We start from the raw sequence: 20,384 nt of genomic DNA on the forward strand, positions 1-20,384 counted from the left end.
GCACCAGGGATATTTTAAAATACCGAAAACTGTAGGATAAGGTGCAATTAATAGAATTTATAGATGTAACCACATTTTACAGCAAGTGGATTTTAAAAACATAAATGAAGTCATCTTTATTCCACAGCGTTTACCAAAATTTAGCCAACTAGGAAACTCAGTGCAACAAACACACACGTTACTGACAGTAACCCTTGTTAGTTTTTACGGGGGGGAAAAAAAACTGGAATCGCCACAAAACCTGAAAACAAGCAGCTCCTCTGAAACCAGAAAAATAAATGAGAACAATGAAAAATGTTTTATATATGAAAGCTTCATCTATTTGTGTCACAAATTGTTACTTGAATTGTAACACAGATCAAATCCCAGGGGGGAACATTCATTTATCAGCCAATTAAGTTATTATAGGTACAAAATAATGTCTAATTTCATAAAATGAATTCCTCAGAGGAGAAAAATTCAATTTAATCTTTAGAAATACTTAGCTTTATGTAGTTACTTATTATTAACTTTATCCTTTTCTTCCCAGGACTACTTTCATCATTCTAATTGAAGGAAAGTTAAAAGGTTCATCTTTCTGAGGAAGTTTTTATCAACTGAAAGGTTATTTGAAGAATAGTGTTTGGTATTTTACTAGCGCATCAGTTTTATTTTTGTTACACTTAGAGGAATTGCTGGTTTTGTGTTAACTGAATTTGTGAAAATTGTCAGCTTCGCATAGGATGAAAGGCAGATTTCCTGTAACTTTTCTTTCTTCTCCCTCTACCTCCCCAATTCATGTTATCTACAAAATTTGCCACTAATCTACATGTAAGCAAGCCTGTGTTTCTGCCTTTTTCCCTTGCTCCCTAACCCTTGGAAGAGAATCTTTGCTCTAAGGAAACGGAGTGCCATCTGTTGCCGTATACACAACGATCACCTGCACTGATCTGCTGAGATTTAATAGTGCTTTATTCTTAAATTTATTCTCTGCTGAAGTAGCTCACACTAAAATACATGAACTTAAGCAAGGCTGCACTGATTTTAAGATGTAATAGTAATTAAAGTGAATTACTGCCATCGGTTTCCGCAGTCTTGCAGTGTGCCTTTCTACAGGCACATACAAGCTTGCTCCGCCACATGCGAAGGGTGTGCGGTCACTAGAGAAGTGTGCCGAGGTTGAGCCTGTGCACTGTGGCACTCGGCAGAATCTGCTCGCTCAGAGTTTCGAGCCCTGCTAACCACGGTCGTAAACCATCGGTTGGCTCAGAGCACACCGAATCAGCTGGCCTCCCTGTGTAGAAGACCATGAAGTCACACTCAATAATCATACTTGCTTGCAGTCAGCGGTAAAATGTTCATGACATAACAGGATGGTAAATGAAGTATAACAAAAGCTATCACATTGAGACAGATGTAGGAATGCAGGGGACTGTAATCCCCTACCTGTACACTTCAGCACATTTTCCTCCATTATCATCTCCCATTCATTAGCCTCCATGTAAACACGAGAATATCTCAAGCTAGAACTATGTCCTCTTTTTTCACATCTATTTGGTAACCATTAATCACAACAAGGCTATCACAGTATTCGAGCGTACAAGTAACTGTTGCTGAAGCAAAGCCTTTAAAACTCCTTTTAACTGAGACAGAGAAGGAGAGAGAGAGAAAAGGCACCGCACGTGGTCATTCCCACTTCAACACTCACGTTCCATTTTGGTACCAGTGTCACTCAGTTAATTAAATCCAGAATTCCTTTCCTGGAAGCTAACTTACAGGACTAGAAAAAAAGATGCTGACAAGTCTTAGTGTATGCTATACTGTATTCTATTCCTGGAATGCGATTGTTAACAGCAATAGTTTATTTTTTGAGAGCACTGCTTGCTCTCTAGGAAACAACTCTAAACCAATGCCAAAACACGAAAGCAAAATATTCTAGCTCCCCGATACCGTCTCTCAAGAAAGTAAATTTTTAGCAACTACAAAAAAGTTTCACTTACACACCCCCACCATCTTTTTTAAAGAGATGTTTCTCTTCTGTTTTTCTTTTTCAGTTTCTAGCTGTTGTCATATTGCATCCCTGGGTAATGGTTCCAGAAACAGACCGACCACTCTCTGGTGTGTGGATTCTTGCAAAAGTTACTTATCTGCAAAGCACCCGAGTTAATCAATGACTAACTTCTGATACCACGAGACTCTGACCTATTAATGTCAGAAACCAGTTCAGCATAATTGCCGTACGTTACAGTAAGTACCACAGATGCACTTTCCTGAGGTTTGCATCCTTGCTCAGAGTGTCACAGCAGAAAGGCTCGTACGCCGCCCTCCTCCTCCAGCCTGGCCACAAGTTTGTTTCCGGCACAACTTTGGTGCCGAACAACACAAAGATAGAGCTCAGCCTGTGGTCTCTGTGCTGCACCACCGGCTACGTTCCTGCTGGCCACACTTGGCATACTAGTGCCGGCAGTCATCACCACATGTCTCATGACATCCCACAAACATCAGAGTTAAGCAAGAGACCTCAGTTTTGAAGAAGGGGAAAGAGGGTGTTTAACCTACCTCTAAACTTCCAGTTGCTTCTAAGTAGTTTGGAGTGCAACTCAAAGTTAATTATTTTTATGACAGGTGTTGGACTGTGTCACTGATTTGATAATAGGATTAATAAAAATATTAACCCATCATTTTCCTATGGTTTAAAATATTTTTCCCAACACACCACTTTATTCCTTTGCTCTGTCACTGCAGCTGCTTCTCCCTAAACTCATGATCTGCCAAAAGAATTGTAAGGAGCCATCCTCATGAAAGTCATCCAGCTCCCAAACCTCCACAGAGTACCATTCCTCCAAAGGCTGACTGATCACGGAGTCATATGTTTAAGGGAGAAATAAAAGCACCTTTTTAGAAGTGAAAGTTAAATTTTACCTACAATTAATAGGCTTTATTCCCAGCAACCCCCGTATTAACCATCTAGAGAGCATTTCATATACACACACGCATTCCCGAACGTGCTCCTCCCAGCTACTGCTCCTGCTGTAAAGGCACTACTGCCATGCTAGAGAGAAGTAGGTGCAGGGAGATCACTACTAGATGCCCACATGAGGTGTTTCCGATTCCTGCATCACCATCACTCCTTCCCCTGTGCCCCAGGCCTCCTCAGCAGCCACTAAGGCTCTACTCCCCCCAATGGAGTAGAACAGATGCCATCGATTTGGATTTCAGATCTCGCTTTGCTCTCTCCACAAAAGCCACTCAAAAGACATCTGAGCATCTCATCAAGCAAAAGCTTTTTCAGGCTTCCCAATGGCTAATAGCTGTCCCATGAATTTGCTTCCTTTCCTACTGACCTGAAAATACAAAGTAGATCATTCATTACCTGAGTCTATTACAGTTCCTGTATGTTAGAAAAAACAACAGAAGCAACTAGAAGTTACACAGATAAAATCAAGCACTATGTTTGTAAAGTGAAACATGCGTCCAAGCTATTACTGAAATACAATATTTTGAAAGTACACAGCTAAAAAAAGGTGTCCCCTGTATAACCTATTAAAACATGTCCATTGGTCTAAGTGGTATTCTTTTATAACAGCACACACAAAATTATTTTCCCCTAAAAAAGGCGTTCTGCTTTTTGTGTGTACGTATATATACCATGTATATTTTTGTATACATATATATCTCTACGCACAACATGTTAATGCTATCTCTCAAAAGGAAGTTTGAGAATACTCTAGACAGAAGTACAGAAATGTAACAAATACTATAATTAATCCTGAAGTCATTTAAACAATAGATCCCACAACTACTAATGCTTTACATAATTAATCTGCATTCACTACTGTTATATGAAGAAAATCAAACAAATTTAACCTTAACACCACCAAGTTTTCATTGTATGCTTCTACAGGAAATTTTCAATTACAGACCCTAATAACCTGGGATAGACTCCACAGCAGAAATGTATTAGGTATCCATAGCATTCAAACTTTGGTCAAGTAAAGACAGCATAAAAATAATTATACCAAAAATCATAGTCCAGACTATAAAGTCATACAAGAGCTACAGAGAGTAAGAGAGATCCTTTTAAGAGTTCACATGTTGAAACAGATAAGGAAGCATATAATCCTCAAATTATCCTTGCAAGAAGTGCAGCAGCTTCTGTTTCAAGTGACTGCTACATACAGTCAAGTGTGCGACACCGAGAAAGAAAGTCCATTAAAAACCTTAAAGGCAGATAGAGACTTGTAAGCAAAAACTTGGGCAATATTTTTGATTTTTTAATTTTTTTTTTTTAAATGTTTGTGGACAACTGGAACATTCAAACTGAAAGGCACTCAGCTGAACCCTCCACAGCCTTCCACTATAAATAATTTTGGGAAAAAACCTGAAAACTCAGTAATATCTTTTCAATAATATGCCAATTTACTTCTTTTAAATGACAAGTTTTGTATTACTATACTTTTAAGCCCTCAAAAGAATACTGATATTTCAGTGTGAAGAACTTGATTTAAAAGTGTAGAATAAGGAAACCCCAAAGACATAAAATCCTCTTAGTAATAAATAGGTTAAACGAAAGGGTTTAGAGGAAAAAAAGCTATAACTGGGTTCTTATTTAGATACTGATCTTAGAAGATAAACCCAAATATTAGTTAAGTAACTGATTTTATATGAAAGCAAGAATGATTTCCAGCAACTCTTCACTTCCTCTTGTTTTCCATTCTTTTCATTTTTCTCTTAGACCATCAGCTTCATACTTGGCCTGCAATCAGTCAACTCACAGACATGCAATCCCATTTACAAGCCAGACTGGTGTCCTTTCACTGGAACACTGAAACAGGCTTCAAAATTACTTATGTATTAATTTGAAAAGGATTCTAAATGACTACCACTCGCAAACAGCTAGACTAGTACTGTACTGATGTTGATGGATTACTGTATGCTGAATTTCTCCAATATAGTCCACCCCAAAGGGGGGAACTGAGTATCAGGCGCAATCTTCTTTCTGGAACCATGTTTTGTGTTTTCTGAAGCCTACTTTATGCATACATTCAAATAACAACTACAACCAGATGAAGTAACATTTTTCTTTGGGCAATTAAATTGTTCATGTCAAAGGTATGGCAACCAATTCAGTAAGTGACTACATGTTCTTTGCGCAGTGCTGATGTCAACTCCTCACAGTACTCCGATATAATGCATATTCCTAACCTAAAAAGGTTGTGATCTTTGCCCAAGGAATACATTTATTTACTACGTTTGGTTTCATTCAGAGCTAAGCATGGGGATCATCCCACAGACCAAAAGGGAAAACCATCTCAGGTTACCGTTTGACACACATGCTGTCTATATCTAAACTTATGAGGCACCATAAATCCAGCAAGGAAAAAAAAAAAGCTTTAGGCTTCTAACTCTTATATAACATAAGCAAGCATGACATCAGAGATCCCTGGGGATAATCTACTTTGCTACTTTCGAGAAAACACATATAAAGAGCTTTTTGTCCTTTGACAGCCATGTGTATTACACATTTATTTTCCAAAATACCATCTATATGGCTATAAAGGAATAAACAGCTCAACCTCCGCATAGGACTATATAGCTTTTCTTGTTATTTTTCCTGTAGATAATTCCAACGTCTTTTAAAATTAAGACTAAAAGAAACACTGTTTTTAAGCAAGCATTCACCAATTTTTGGGGTATAAAAATCTATCAAAAAACCATGGATGGGATCTGTAAACAACTGAAATTAATTTTTGAGCACTAGGTATCTGGTGATAAAGGTGAGTGTGTTAAATCCATTAATGATATCACCTTAAAAACTGAAAGGGATGTCTGACGCTTTCAGTGTAAAATTCAGAAGACTGATGGATAAACTAGTGAACAGCTCTAAAAACCTAGCAGGGAACAGAGTACAACTACACAAGCCTTGTGGTTTTGCTAAATGAATGAATGCTCCAATAGCACTCTCTTTTTGCATACGGGAATGTACACAAGAACACAAGACAAAAGCCAGACTGGTTGTACATAAATTATTATTCTACACCTAAAACATTTATTCACCCTTATTAGGACTTGAAAACGATGTGGAAAGAGAAAGTGTTACCTGCCAAAATATGCAGTTACTCAGCAGAAATCTGCATGCTGCATTATTGCAACATTTATTGTTTAGAAAATAATAAAGCTAGATATAAAAATTTTGGTTGATTCATTTCTTGTGAGCGCTGCACTATGAGTGGATGTTCAGATTGGATTTCAGAAGACTTAAATGGAGGAAGAACTCTTTACGTGCAGAAAACCGAGAAAGCATTTTTCATTATTTAGAAATTCTCTCTTGTGTAGATATCTCAGCAGTGACCAACAGGTAGATGGTACCCTTTGGTTTAATAACATAGGTATGTTACGTTCTATAGCTTTAACATACACTATATAATAAAAGCAACTGAAAACATCCAAATAGGCAGTACTTAAATTGTAAAGATAGCCATACAAGTCACCCGTTGAAGGCACAGAGTTATCTCCAGTAACTACAAAGGGAAAATAGTACCTAGCTGTCCATATACATCCCCTCTTAAGGGCTGATTTTGAAAATTTGTGCACAACCCATTGTGTAAAGCAACTTACACCAAACTGTAATACCACAAAGAAGCAATATAAGCAATTCTGGTCACGAATCCAGACAGTCAAGCTGGCGAAGCAGGATAGAAACTGAAAAGAGCAAGCAAGGTGGCACTGACACCTAAAAAACACACTTTGCAATTTAAATAAGAATCAGTCTATTACAAGCACACATATGCCAGCAGTACTGGCACCTCACCCAGACATCTTTAAACATAAGAGGCAAATTTAGATGGATGGTTGGATGCTGCTGGTTATCTGAAAGCGTAAGTAAACTTGTGTGTGTTTGACCTGCCCACCTGTCCATGCAGGTACACCTCAGGTTTCACAACACTACAGATGTCTTACCAACTGCCCTTCCAGTCCAAGAAAAATGAATTTACTCTTTAGAAAATTTATTGTCTTTTCTCTAAGTTGAGCTACAATACCTGGCAGAAACGAGAAAAATAAGACCTACCTCTTTCTAACTGAATCCCAAACACAGTCCAGTGTGTCTACTTCAGGTTTTTGCATTAAAAACTAAGGAAGTACGATGCAAAAGTCTTTTTGCCTTATGTGATTTTTTTTTTTCCCAAATGTAGTCAGTAAAAGGAAATATCTACATCTGTTCCTGGTTTACATGCATGCAAAACATTTTATAAAATGAAAACAGATTTGAAATAATTTAGATTCCAATACTAAACCTTCAAAAGCAAATTACCTACAGAAAGTACATGTGTGGGTGTATCCCTGTTTCACTGCATCAACAGCCTTAATCAGCCTCGCATACTATTTCTGATTATGGTTCATTATATAAAAATCACGTTGATAACAGTTCAGCAAGACTGTTTCTTAACCCTTTCTGAAAAAAGGAAATACCATTCTTGCACCATTTTTCACCCTTGAGGTGTGCACGTGAGGGGGTGACTTTCCCAACTTTGTAAAAGCTTTAACAGCCAACTTTAAACCAGAGGAACCGCCTTGAACCATCCATCAGTTTAAAGGCTGCGGCTTGTCCCTGCGCCGAGAATGGTGACACCTGCCGAATCCTCCACGGCTGCGCTTGCCACCGCAAGCCCCAGGTCTTTGCAGAGCCTCTACAGAACGCAGACTGAGGGCTAACGCACCTCCCCGCTGCTCACACAGAGCTGAAGTGATTCCCGCTGCACCAGCTGGAGCCACATCTCTTGTTCACAAGCTGAAGGCCCTGCTAGGATTTTCTCAGGAGTTTTTACTAACACAAACAATACTTTGAAGCCAAACGCGCCTTCTTCAATTCGCAGGGCTGCGTCTTCTTAAGCACACGCACTTTCTTTTTTGGTTTTTATACACTCTTGTATTACTTTAAAACTAGAATTTTATCAATATCACATATTATCTGGTAGGCAGATCAATACCTGAAAACTACTTGAAAATGTCGGCAATTGTGAGGCATTGCAAATAATTTCCTAGTAGGATTTCTGATCAGAAAGGGATTGTATCTGTGTTCCACAATCTGCTTGTTATATTTTAAGATAAATTAGGTCTTGATTTCACCCTGTAAAGACTAAATGATTTTACACCTCCTTCCATTAAGGAATCTTTGCTCAGTGATACCATCAGTGTTGAAAGCAAGTCATCTTTCTGTACTGGAACAGAGGTTTTTCTGGGGACAACCTGTAAGAAAAATGCTTCTCCTTTATGATAATTTCAGTAGCCAATTCAGTAACCAGTGTGATGTTAGCACTGCTAAGTCTCTGTCATAAAGCAAAATTTCCCCTTGGTTACAATAGCAGCAGCATAGAGTCTATTCTGATGAGCATCCTCCAGCAAAACCTACCCCCAAAACGGGGGGTTTGAACACGGGCAAACTTCACACTAAAATCGGTGCTTGGCAGGTGCACAGAGACAGTGACAACACCAGCAGACTTCTAAAAATCAGTTTCTTTAAATACTTTTAAGAACTCTGTCATGTTACCATTATTTCACTTGTAAACCACAAGGTGACAAGCCACAGCCTTCGAATTGAAGCAGCAATGTGAACATGAGAGGTGTCTCTCACGAGATGAGACCGAACAAAAGCCTTTGCTGCCAGTGGGGGCAATTTCTGAATTTCCACAGCCTGGGGGAGAAGGGAGATTTCCAACAGACAACCCAAGCAGATGGGGAAGCCAGAGCTCCCAAAACATACTTTACCCTCTCACTGAAGGAAATCCTCTTCAATAGCTACATAAGTTTAAGTCTCTAGGATTTTACACAAAGATACCAGTGTAACTAAGCTGACTGATATGCATGTATGTGTTTGGGGGAGGCTTGGGGGGGAGCTCAATTTGGGTTGCAGTCTTCACTAAACCTCCTCTAATCCTCAAGCCTACCATGAGCACAGCAATGAAATTACAGCAGACAAATCTATTTGAGTAGGTCACACGCAGCAAAAACCTGTTACACCTAAAAACACTGTATGGCTGGTTCTACAGAAACTTTTTTTTCCCCCCACTACTTCATCCTTCATCCTCTTCATCCAGTCATCACTTACCAAATTCAGCGAGTTTGAGTAGTGAGAGATGGCTTGGTGAGCACAGATTCCTAAGATCACAAAAGTGCTTTTAGATACATTTCTGCTCACCTGTACTTTAATACGGACTTGCCAGAAGTTCCACTGAGGATGAGCGATCGCTCTAGTCACAAATTTCAAACATATAAACTGCGAGGAATGAAAATTAAACACATGAAATTTCTGATACTCTTGAGTAGTTCACTACCTCAGAAGAGGGAGTGAAGTTCTTAATACAATAAAAAAATACAATTACTGCAAGGCAGAAATTCTGCAGTGGAGCAAAACAGATTTTGGAGCCTTTAGACTTCTTCACCTAGATAATTAAGTATCTGTTTGTAAACCGTGGCTGTAAAAATATCACCAGAGAATTTTTACAGCCAGACAAGATCTTTCCAATTCATTTTAATCTTTATTAAAGATGCAACAGCTACTCAGGGCAACTCACTATCGTATTTGGTTCATAGGCCAAGAGTTGAAAGCCATCCTTTCTTACAGGCTAACAGGAATGACAGTTTAAGAAGAATTTATAGTCCTGAGACAATTTGACTGTTTACATGTAGTTCATACTCCTTCATACTGCAAAGATAAGATTTATCAAGAAAGCAACTGAAAATATTACTGCTTCAGAATGTAATATAACATCAGGTAAGATTTTTCACAAAACATTCACGTTCTTGACTGATCAAAAATTGTTGCAAGTCTCCTACGTGATCATGAAACTAAACATAGGAAAAATAAATACAATAACTCATTTCACCAAAATCAGCAGATCAAACCAGAATGATGTAATGGGGAGAGAAGTCCTGCCTTGCAGACCTATTACAATTGTTTCAAGGAATCATCCAGTACGAAACACATCTGTTTCATATGTGACAGATTTCCTAAATCCTCTAATAAGATAACTTGCTAAAGACTGTGAAAGAAAAAAGGACCATCAGAAGATGAAAGGGGAAGTCCTCTCATGAATGACTAAATAAATAAGGACAGGATATAAGGGAAAGGACTTTCACATGGTCACTTCCACAGAGGAGAGAGGTTAGCAACACTGGGGAACATGCAGTTCAACACTGTTGTGTATAATCTGGAAAAGACAGCAACGCACAAGTCTGATGACGATGTACAGTTACTTGAGCTGGTAACAAAAGAGTCAACAGTGAAGAGATTCAACAACACCTGGAATGCAAAGAGTTGCAGAGATACCTCTTGATGACTGAATTGCGTATGTCGCTTCACTGCTTCTTCCACGTCGATAAACACACAGAGGAGAAAGAGACATTCCCTAACTATACCTATGGAATGGAAAGACCTAATCAACTTTTTGTGACTTAAGAAAACATTTGCAGATATTGCAGACAGATCTCTGAAAACATTAATTCAATGCTCCTGGGCACCAAAAAGGAAAAAGAACCTTAGAAATTCTGAAAGGAAAGGTGTGGGGAGAGTTATGTGCTATGAAGTCATGGTATGTCTACTGAAATATTACACGCAGTTTGGTTACCCTAGAAAAAGAGAATTTCTATACAGCAACCAACAAGTTCACATAATTCAACTATGAATCTCATAACCATGACTTATGGATGCCAAAACGTAAAGAACCGAAAAAGTGGTCAGATAAATTCAGGTAAGAAAAATTTCAAAGGCTTTAAGTGCAAATAGTCAGCACGCAGCTGAGGAAGTTCTTCAGTCGGACTTCTAGAAACTAGGAAAGCATACCACCAGATGTATAACTATTTGCTTGCTCCCACCTTTCTCTTCCATACAAAGAGATATAGCAGTTGTCTGACCCAGAACAGCTATTTTTATGTTCTTACCTATGATTTATTAAACTATCAAGTTTTATTAATATGAGAAACTAGCTTAAAGGAATAGATGCTATTTATATTACCATCTCAGATGAAAAGCAGCAGTAAAGCCCTTAAAGACTATTACACTTGCATTGGCTATAAGTTTTAATTAAAAACCATAGAATGGTTGAGACCTTACAGATCATCTAGTTCCAACCCCTCCTGCCATGGGCAGGGACACCCTCCACTAGACGAGGTTGCCCAAAGCCCCATCCAACCTGGCCTTGAACACTTCCACGGAAGGGGCATCCACAACCTCTCTGGGCAACCTGCTCCAGTGCCTCACCACCCTCACAGTAGAGAATTTCTTCCTTATACCTCATCTAAATCTACCTTCTTTCAGCTTAAGGCCGTCACCCCTTGTCCTATCACTCCATGCCCTTGTAACCAGTCCCTCTCCAGCTTTCCTATAGGCCCCTTCAGGTACTGAAAAGCTGCTATAAGGTCTCCCTGGAGCCTTCTCTTCTCCAGGCTGAATAATCCCAGCTCTCTCAGCCTGCCCTCATCTCAATCTATTCCTTATGAAAGAAACATCCACAGGCCAACTTCCAAAATTGCTCTCAATCCATTCTCCTCCCAGCCTGTAGTTGTGCTTGGGATTGCGCTGACCCACGTGCAGCACCTTGCACTTGGCCTTGTTGAACTTCATGAGGTTTGCACGGGTCCACCTCTCCAGCCTGTCAAGGTCCCTCTGGATGGCATCCCTTCCCTCCAGCGTGTCGACCACACCACACAGCTTGGTGTCGTCAGCAAACTTGATGATGGTGCACTTGATCCCACTGTCCATGTCCCCGACAAAGATGTTGAACAGTGCTGGTCCCAGTACCGACCCCTGAGGAACACCTCTCGTCACTGGTCTCCACTTGGACATTGAGCTGTTGACCACAACTCTTTGAGTGCGACCATCCAGCCAATTCCTTATCCACCAGGTGGTCCATCCATCAAATCCATGTCTCTCCAATTTAGAGACAAGGGTGTCATGCAGGACAGTGTGCAAATGCTTTGCACAAATCCAGGCAGATGACATCAGTCACTCTTCCCTTATCCATCAATGCTGTAACCCTGTCACAGAATGCCACCAAATTTGTCAGGCACAATTTGCCCTTCGTGAAGCCATGTGGCTGTCACTAATCACCTCCTTATTTGCCATGTGCCTGAGCATAGTCTCCAGGAGGATCTGCTCCATGATCTTGCCAGGCACAGAGATGAGACTGACGAGCCTGTAGTTCCCTGGGTCGTCCTTTTTTCCCTTTTTAAAAATGGGGGTTATGTTTCTCCTTTTCCAGTCAGTGGGAACTTCACCGGGCTGCCACGACTTCTCAAATATGATGGATAGTGGCTTAGCCACTTCATCTGCCAGTTCCCTCAGGACCCATGGATGCATCGCAGCAGGTCCCATGGACTTGTGCACCTTCAGGTTCCTTAAATATTCTTGAACCTGATTTCTCCTACAGTGGGCAGGTCTTCATTCTCCCAGTCCCTGCCTCTACCTTCTGTGACTTGGGCAATGTGGCTAGCGCACTTGCCAGTGAAGACTGGGGCAAAAAAGTCGTTGAGTACCTCAGCCTTCTCCATATCCTGGGTAACCAGGTCTCCTGTTTCCTTCCAGAGAGAGCCCACATTTTCCCTAGTCTTCCTTTTATCACTGATGTACCTATAGAAGCTTTTCTTGTTGCCCTTAACATCCCTGCCCAGATTTAATTCTATCGGGGCTTTAGCTTTCCTCATCTGATCACTGGCTGCTCAGACAATTTCTCTGTATTCCTCCCAGGCTACTGCCCTTGCTTCCAGCCTCCGTAGGCTTCCTTTTTGTGTTTGAGTTTGTCCAGGAGCTCTCTGTTCATCCATGCAGGCCTCTTGGAGTTTTTGCCTGACTTTTTCTTTGTTGGGATGCATTGCTCCAGAGCTTGGAGGAGGTGATCCCTGAATACTAACCAGCTTTCTTGTGCCCCTTTTTGCAAGACTTCTGTCTTGCAAATTTATCTCCCCAAATCAACATGCTACTCTACTGAAATGGCTTTTTAAAAAAGGGTCATTAGGTCAGAGCAACCAATACAGTGAAGAAGGAAAAAAACCCACCCCACAAGGTAAGGAGTGTATTAGGGAAGTATGCCAACAGCAGGTTTGGGGAGGTATAGACTAATGCAGCTTCTGGAAACTAAATTGCTTTCAGAACTAGGTTGACTTCAAAATACTGATTTAAGACTTATTGCTCAGATGTCACCTATTCACAAGACTGTCTGTCAAATCACAAAGAATAAGCATTTTCATGTTTTGGCAATTTGCAAATTCCTGCAATCACAGTAAGCAGACTATATCTAACAGGGTTTTTGAAAAGCTAGACTGAGGACTTATCACAGCAACTGCTCTAACAAAAATCTTTTTCCCTGAAAACTTTGTCTGTCTTTACCCTACTGAATCTAAAACATGAGCATCTAAGTGAAGTCTTCTCTGAATTGCCCCCTAAAAGGGGCTTTGGTTCCCTCCCCACCAACTATAGACAAAGTCCACAAAACCACACTCCCCAGGCTAACATTAGCTAGTGTGAGTGGCACCCTCCACCCACAGCGCCCAAACAGAAGACTTTTTGAAAGCCATGTGAGATAATGGAAGATGTAAATCAAACACAGAAGAGTATAAAGGTACAAGATTATTTTAGCAGTCTGAGGGGATCTGAATAATAAGAAAATAAACAGAGAACAAAAAGAATGTGCCTGGGGAAGACAGAAACATAATAGCCTTTTTTTCCCTCAATATTATTTTATCCCAGCCATTCATTTATCACAGCTAATAGTGAAGCTACTACAAAGATTCCTTTAAAACTGGAAGGAAAGCTTTGATTTTAAAGGTGAAAAGTGCATTATATACCAAACTACATCATCAACAGTATTTATCTTAAATTGAAAAATCTGCATACACTAGGAGATGTTACAGAGCTGTGCACTGCTACTACATCACAGTACTGTATAACTGATTTAAAAATAGAAATCAGTTTGTGATGTTAACATATTATACATGAACTGTGAAAACAATGCACTGGGAATAGACTGATATTGCCATTTTTGAAAACACATTGTTTTAGAATTAATATCATAACTTCCCACTTTTACAAAGTCATTGCATCAACTCCCACTAACTATTTTACCTAACTTCAAGGAGAAAAGTCCTCAGTTCCAAGTATGGAATGAGAAAATATTTTAGTAGTAAGTATAAGTGGAATGTGAACAAAGGAAGACAGTGCGGTGAGAGAAAAAACCCGTAAGGTAAGTTGGATACAAGTCACATGAAAAGAAACTGAGACACTGCATTAGTGCTAATACAAGTGAAAATAAAGTGAATGGCTCTCCTTCTACTGCTCCTGCAAATGATCACTGAAGAGATTACAGCATCTGGGAATCATGGAAGAATATCCTCTTGAATATATGTAATAATGCAAGTTACATGATGCTAAAGTTTTCCAGTTCACTACATTTCAAAGACTAAATATGATGATTATTGCTCCTGTGAGAATTAAGTTGTATTGAGCTTGGTTACATCCGAAATCTTTGTGAAAACTACTCGTGTTCCTAGTACAGATTTTTAAAAAAATTGAGGTATATAAGAATATTTTGATTCTTCAGTTATTACTTAGCACTTAAAGAGAAAACTACTTAAAATATTAATAAGAAAAATATTTTTCACTGAAATAGTTATGTATCAGCACAGCAGCTAAAAAGTGTGTACTTAAAAGATGATAAACCGCCCCCCTTTATCATCATACCTATATAGGAATTCCTATATAGACAGACCAAAAAATTGCAGCCGCATTTGTTAGAAACAGAGTAAGTGGATAAAGAATTACTATATTGTTTTTTGAGTTGCTAGTAATATATAGTGCTGTAACAATCTGGTGAGTAGTCTGAACAGATGCTGACTGATAATGAGAAGAAGTGGCAGCAGTAAAGTGCTGTATTTCTAGGGTATTGATCCTAGCAAATATTATTTTAGATCAACAGCCTAACTTCCAGCAGAGAGGCTGTATTAGCACGTAATTCCTGCAGCTAATGATCAATAGCTAATCAGCAGAGGAGAAAATGAGCAGAAAGAAGCCTTTGATACATACAGAGAATTACCAGATATCTTGAAATACTTGCGCAAAATGAAACACGTTGTCAAAAAGAGTGGGGGAGAAAATAGCACTTTAGTAAAAAACACAGTATTTTTATGTGTGAACTGGCAATGTAAATAATTTATTACCCATATCACTATTCAAACCAGAACATAAGCAAGCAGACAGTACTACAATATTTTGCAGTTAAAATCAGTTCACATATAGTGAGAACTCTTGAAAGAAGACTCCTCCGCACTCTTAGAAGATTTGAGAAATTGTTTAAGTCTTTTTTTAAATGTTCCCATGCTGTCAGGTGAAAGGGTTATGACTGCAAAACTAAGGAACACTACAAAAATGTAGAGTTCCTACAAGTGGCTTTAAAAGCCTTGATTTGGATAAGAGAAGGAAAAGATACAATGATTTTTTTTTTCTTTGTTCTGGTTGTAATATGACTTGGTGATCCTTTTAAGCAATCTCATTTATTACACACTCTTTTTCTGAGAGTAGATTGTCATGACAAGCATCTAGGAACTAACAGGTTAAGAAGGCCAAATCAAACTTCAGCCTCATAAGCACTTGGCTTTAAAAAAGGAGACTGATTTGTTTTCCACCCGTACTCACTCTACTCTTCTGCATAAACAAAGACTTATTGGTAGAACTGGAATTAACGTAATTCATCCTCTAACTTGTTAAACCTTTAAAATATAAATGTGGGGACAGGCTAAAGACAACAGGTCTTCTACTGTTAAAAAAAATGTTTTATTTTTTTAGTATAACAAAGATGACTAAATTAAGTCAAATAATTATTTGACATAACCACTTTGTATACAACCGAATGAAGCAGTACACCGGGCTATGCCATAGAAGAAGTGCAATAGATTGGTATTAAATTCTTTAAGCAAATGGAAAAAAAATGTTCATCACTAAGGAGCTCCTGTTATCAACAGGCTACATTTTTGGCCAGAGAACACACTACTGTGGTATGCAGCATGCTATGCATTGCTTCTCTGATGAAGTCATTAACCAAAATAAAAATAGACGACTTAGCAGTATGGATTTCTCTTCAAGATAGAGGTCTCTTCTCTATCTTTTTACTTTATAAATAGGAAGTAAGGCACAGTCAACCATTAATGCAAGACTGAGAAAAATCTAGCGTGAAACCATTCACAAATTCACCTTCCATTTAAGAAACAAACATGCAGGTATATTCAATGTAATTGCATACGTTTATTTTCAATAGTCTTCCTATTACCTCAAAACCACAGTGGTATTTCCTTTCTCTCCAAAATCAAGGGCCAAAGTTGATTTCTCTATCCATAAAATATTTTATGGATTTAGTTGTAATCCTCAGTACAAAAAGCAAAACAATCAAGCCCTAGAAATGCAACTGGCATATAATGAGTGTGCACGCAGCATTAATAAATCAAGAATACTATGGGGTTTCTTATCAAGTAGAGGCAGAAACTTTAGTCAGGGGCTCTGACCACCTGCACAGCAACTGGTTTTCTTTCCGTGTTCCTTCCTAAGGATGCACGCTGGAATGTATCAAAGCTTTTCACAACAGGCAAGAGAACAAGTCACTTATCAAGTTAAAAAAACCAAAAAACCCCAAAAAACCCTTGACAACCATATATTCGAAAGATGGAGCAATGAGTTGCAAATGTAACCTCCTTATCTAATACTTCTAAATTACGAAATTAATTTTTTTATTCTACTAAATAAGGCACTGGAATGCAGTAGGAATGAAAACAGAAAAGAAAACACTGGTTTGTCCAGTAACCTCTTACTAAACCATCTAAAGAAACCTCAAGAATCAGGTATATGTCTCACTGTGAAACTATATTTTGATATATTGCAATAGATAAACAAACATTATCAGTATTAATATCTCTGCCTGATTACTCACATTATTTCACAAACCTGACAAGGTTCAAAACCAACCTGTGACCTGTTTCAGAAAAAAAAATTCCAATGAAATGTGTATTTTTCAACCTTAGTGTGTCATTAGGACTAAATAAAAAATTATATGAAAATCCTATTACAGCAATAGGGGCATTAATCCTCCTACATATCATGCCACCTTCATTTTTAGGTTCAATTTTTAGTACTCCTTCACTACGTTTTCATCACCATGTATCCACTATTTCAGTGGCAGGAGACAAGAAAGTTCTTAAAAAGCAGTGGTATTTCAAACATTTATGGGTACTTGAATGAAGAACTGACAGTAAGAGGGAAAAATCCCACTGAAAATGGAGAACAGCATGAATTTTTTTTTTTCCTCTGCCTTTTGCAGAAGTATATTATTTGCCCTGGTTTAGTTACTGAGATAGAATTTGCTACAGAGATTCAGCAGATCGAAGCACAAGTCCTGTGCACTGTTAAAAACCCTACTCAAAACTTTCACGTGTGAAATCTCAGTAATGCACAGAACTTGTGCCAGCCATCCAATTAACGTCCAAGTTTACAACACGGTAACAGCTTTATCAACCACATCTTTATCTGACACCCATAGCTCTGACAACCAGACAGAAAAAAAAGTACTAACGTTACCTACACTTCCAGATTTTTCCAAACTAAATTCTGTTTCTACGATTCCTTACAAAGTGAAAACTTGCAGAATTTCATAATTCATAAGGTCCTGAAGCTGGGTCCTCAGGCCAATTATTTAACAAATGTTTATGGTGCTTTAACAGCTGCTTTTCATTTACAGAAGTTGAGGCAGTTATGATCTGGAGGAGAGCATTAATCCTAATTAGCTCGGATACCATCGCCAAAAAGAGCTGGATCATCACTCCGCAGAAGATTTCTCAAGTTAGTGCTTGATTAAGAGTTCCCCTGCTGGGAACTGTGTTTATTTTGAGTTGTTGTCTTGTGCTGTCATCAGCTTCCTGAATATCCACGTGTGTGTAACAACCTTTTCAGAGAGGTAGGAATAAAGGAATCAATAAAAGTTACAAAAGTCTCCTGTCAAATCTAATTGGTCATGATTGCAGTACTCACAAAAGGAGGAGCAGCTTGGGTAAACTGCAGGACTAGGAGTAGGTAAACTCAAAGCAAGGAGCCTGCGTTCTCCTTTGTACAATCTTTTCCTCTCCTATCTTGCCTTTCTTAAACTCAGTGGGTTTTATGTTTCCTTTTTTTTAAATTGGACTCCAGCGTTGATAAATCAAAGATAACTGAGTTTCTATGCAACCACAGCTTTGTTTTAACAAAGCTGTAGGCTCCAACTTTCAAGATATTGAAGGAACAAACTCCTCAAACACCACTGGCTTCGGAAGAGCAAAGGGGACTGAAGAAGATGGACAAAGCAAACATTGGTACGAAGAGAACATGCAGGATGGAAAGAAACAAACCCATCGCCTCCCCCCCGCAGACCTGACTCACATTACCAATGGTTGCTGAGACCAGCAGGCCCCATTGACTTGTACAGTCCTAACGCACTCCTCTCCTCAGTTCATACAGCCGTATACCCTTTCCATACCATGAAACACTACAGCTATAACCAAGCCAGCAGACGCACATTGCTTGGTAAAGCGAGGGGCAGCAGCATCTGTGGCCATCCAGGACAGGTATGGTCTAGATTTTACCTAGCTGTTTCTCAGTCAATGTTTGGACTTGTCTCCTTCACTTAACCACCAGTTTTCACAACAATTTACTCTATCCTGAGAGCTTTACACCTCTGTCACGGATGGAAATCGGCAGCCAGTTAACACTCAAAATGTTGGTAGATTTTTTTTTCCCCCCTTTTGGAGTGAGGGAGGAGGGGTAAAAGAAAAGGATTGACGGATGGGCAAGGCAGGTCACAAAAGCCTCACTTCCTTACCAAACCCAGGCTAAATGCAGTGCCCTACAAAAGATCCCCTCAAAAAAAAAAAAAAAAAAGAACCACAAGGCTAAGGAAAGGATTTACATAGTACGAGTTCTTGTATGTTGACAAAGAACAGAAACTTCGAAAGGAATACTGGTCAAAAGACCCAATCTAAAAATGCTGAGAGGAAGGCTAGAAAATCTATGCATGACAGGGCTGCTTTTCACATGTCTTTAAAATGTGAAGCCACTAGTTGCTAATTGATAAGAGTGAAGGAGATCCCACCCAACACCTGCTACAGCAATTCGGTTTAATAGCAGTCCTTCACCAGCTTTGACAATTACTCCCACACTCCGCTGTGAGAGACTAATGGTTTGCTAAAAATAAAACAGAGATTAGCATCTACAGCAAGCTGCCTGAGAGATACGATATTTGACAGAAGTCAATATTAATCAACCTTGTGGTGTGCTGATGTCCGGACTTCACTTCAAAGGATTTTGTCTTATATCTAGAGATTCGGGTGCCTGGTTCAAATGGCAGCATGCAATATTACTTTTTATTCATTTTATTATTTTCCACAGTATGCATCTTAGCATGCAGTAATAATGTTCATACTTATAAAGTGGACAATAATTCAGTACCAATGTCAAGTCTGTGTGTACAGCAGCTGCTAAAAGCTGAAGTTGTCAAGAAACATGAGATGACAAAGCAGAACATACCGCCCCACACCAAGTGTACCAGCAATTAATGAAATTTTCCCCAGTATGTTAATCTTGCCTTTAGCAAGCAGACCAAGACCTACCAAGTCAGGATGGGAGGAAAGGATGGGGAAAATAGCAGAAAATACCTTTTTAAATTTTTCTGAATATGATATACAATATGGATGTCAAAAACATCACTCAATAGCTTCTATGTAGGATGCAAGTAACTAAGACGATAGTCTTCCAAGAGAATTGTTCTTACCAATTATAAATTAAAGCTGAACAGTCTTTAAGTAACTAACAGACCATAAAAGCAGCCAATATATAAGAGAAAGTATTTTAAAAAAAAAGTACTTAATTAGTTCTGTAAGAAAAAGTCTAACTTTAAGATGAAAAAAATTATACAGATTTTAAGGTTTGCCTTATGTTAAATATTAAGAAAGGATTGAAATTTACAGTTGCAACACTCTCATCTTTTCTCAAATACAGAAAAAAAGGCTTCATGTGATGAGTCAGATACTGTATACAAAAAACCAACCCACCCAAAACCCACAAACAACCTTGAGCTTGTTTTATGGACACAAGCCAAATGAACTCCATACTTCAAATCTATGAGACAGCCAACCTATGTCACACAGAAGAAACACTTTAATTACAGTTGCTCTTAAAAGAGAGTGGCCATCATACAAAATGATTACTGCCCTACCTGGTCAAGTGGGTTAGGATTAAGAAAAGACACCAAGAACTACAGGTCTGGATTTCCCCGTCAAAGATGACAACAAGGAAATTTCTGTCTGCCTAGGAAGATAAAAATAGCCAAAACTCCTTTTGTTAC

At 38.9% G+C, this 20,384-nt stretch overlaps 1 protein-coding gene across 19 annotated transcripts in view; it reads right to left on the reverse strand.

The window, feature by feature from the left end:
* Positions 1-20,384, reverse strand: part of SIPA1L1 (signal induced proliferation associated 1 like 1) — a 221,405-nt gene that overhangs the window by 81,144 nt on the left and 119,877 nt on the right. The window contains exon 1 of one of the 19 annotated variants that reach the window (XM_054826603.1): positions 1,984-5,363. The exons of 17 other annotated variants lie outside the window; for them this stretch is intronic. The gene's annotated coding sequence lies outside the window, so the exon portion shown is untranslated. Of the gene's footprint in view, positions 1-1,979; positions 5,364-20,384 lie in introns of those variants that run through there. One more of the 19 variants, XM_054826586.1, reaches the window with a different exon arrangement.

Source organism: Grus americana, chromosome 5 (assembly GCF_028858705.1).
Source record: "Grus americana isolate bGruAme1 chromosome 5, bGruAme1.mat, whole genome shotgun sequence".
Lineage (NCBI taxonomy): Eukaryota > Metazoa > Chordata > Aves > Gruiformes > Gruidae > Grus > Grus americana.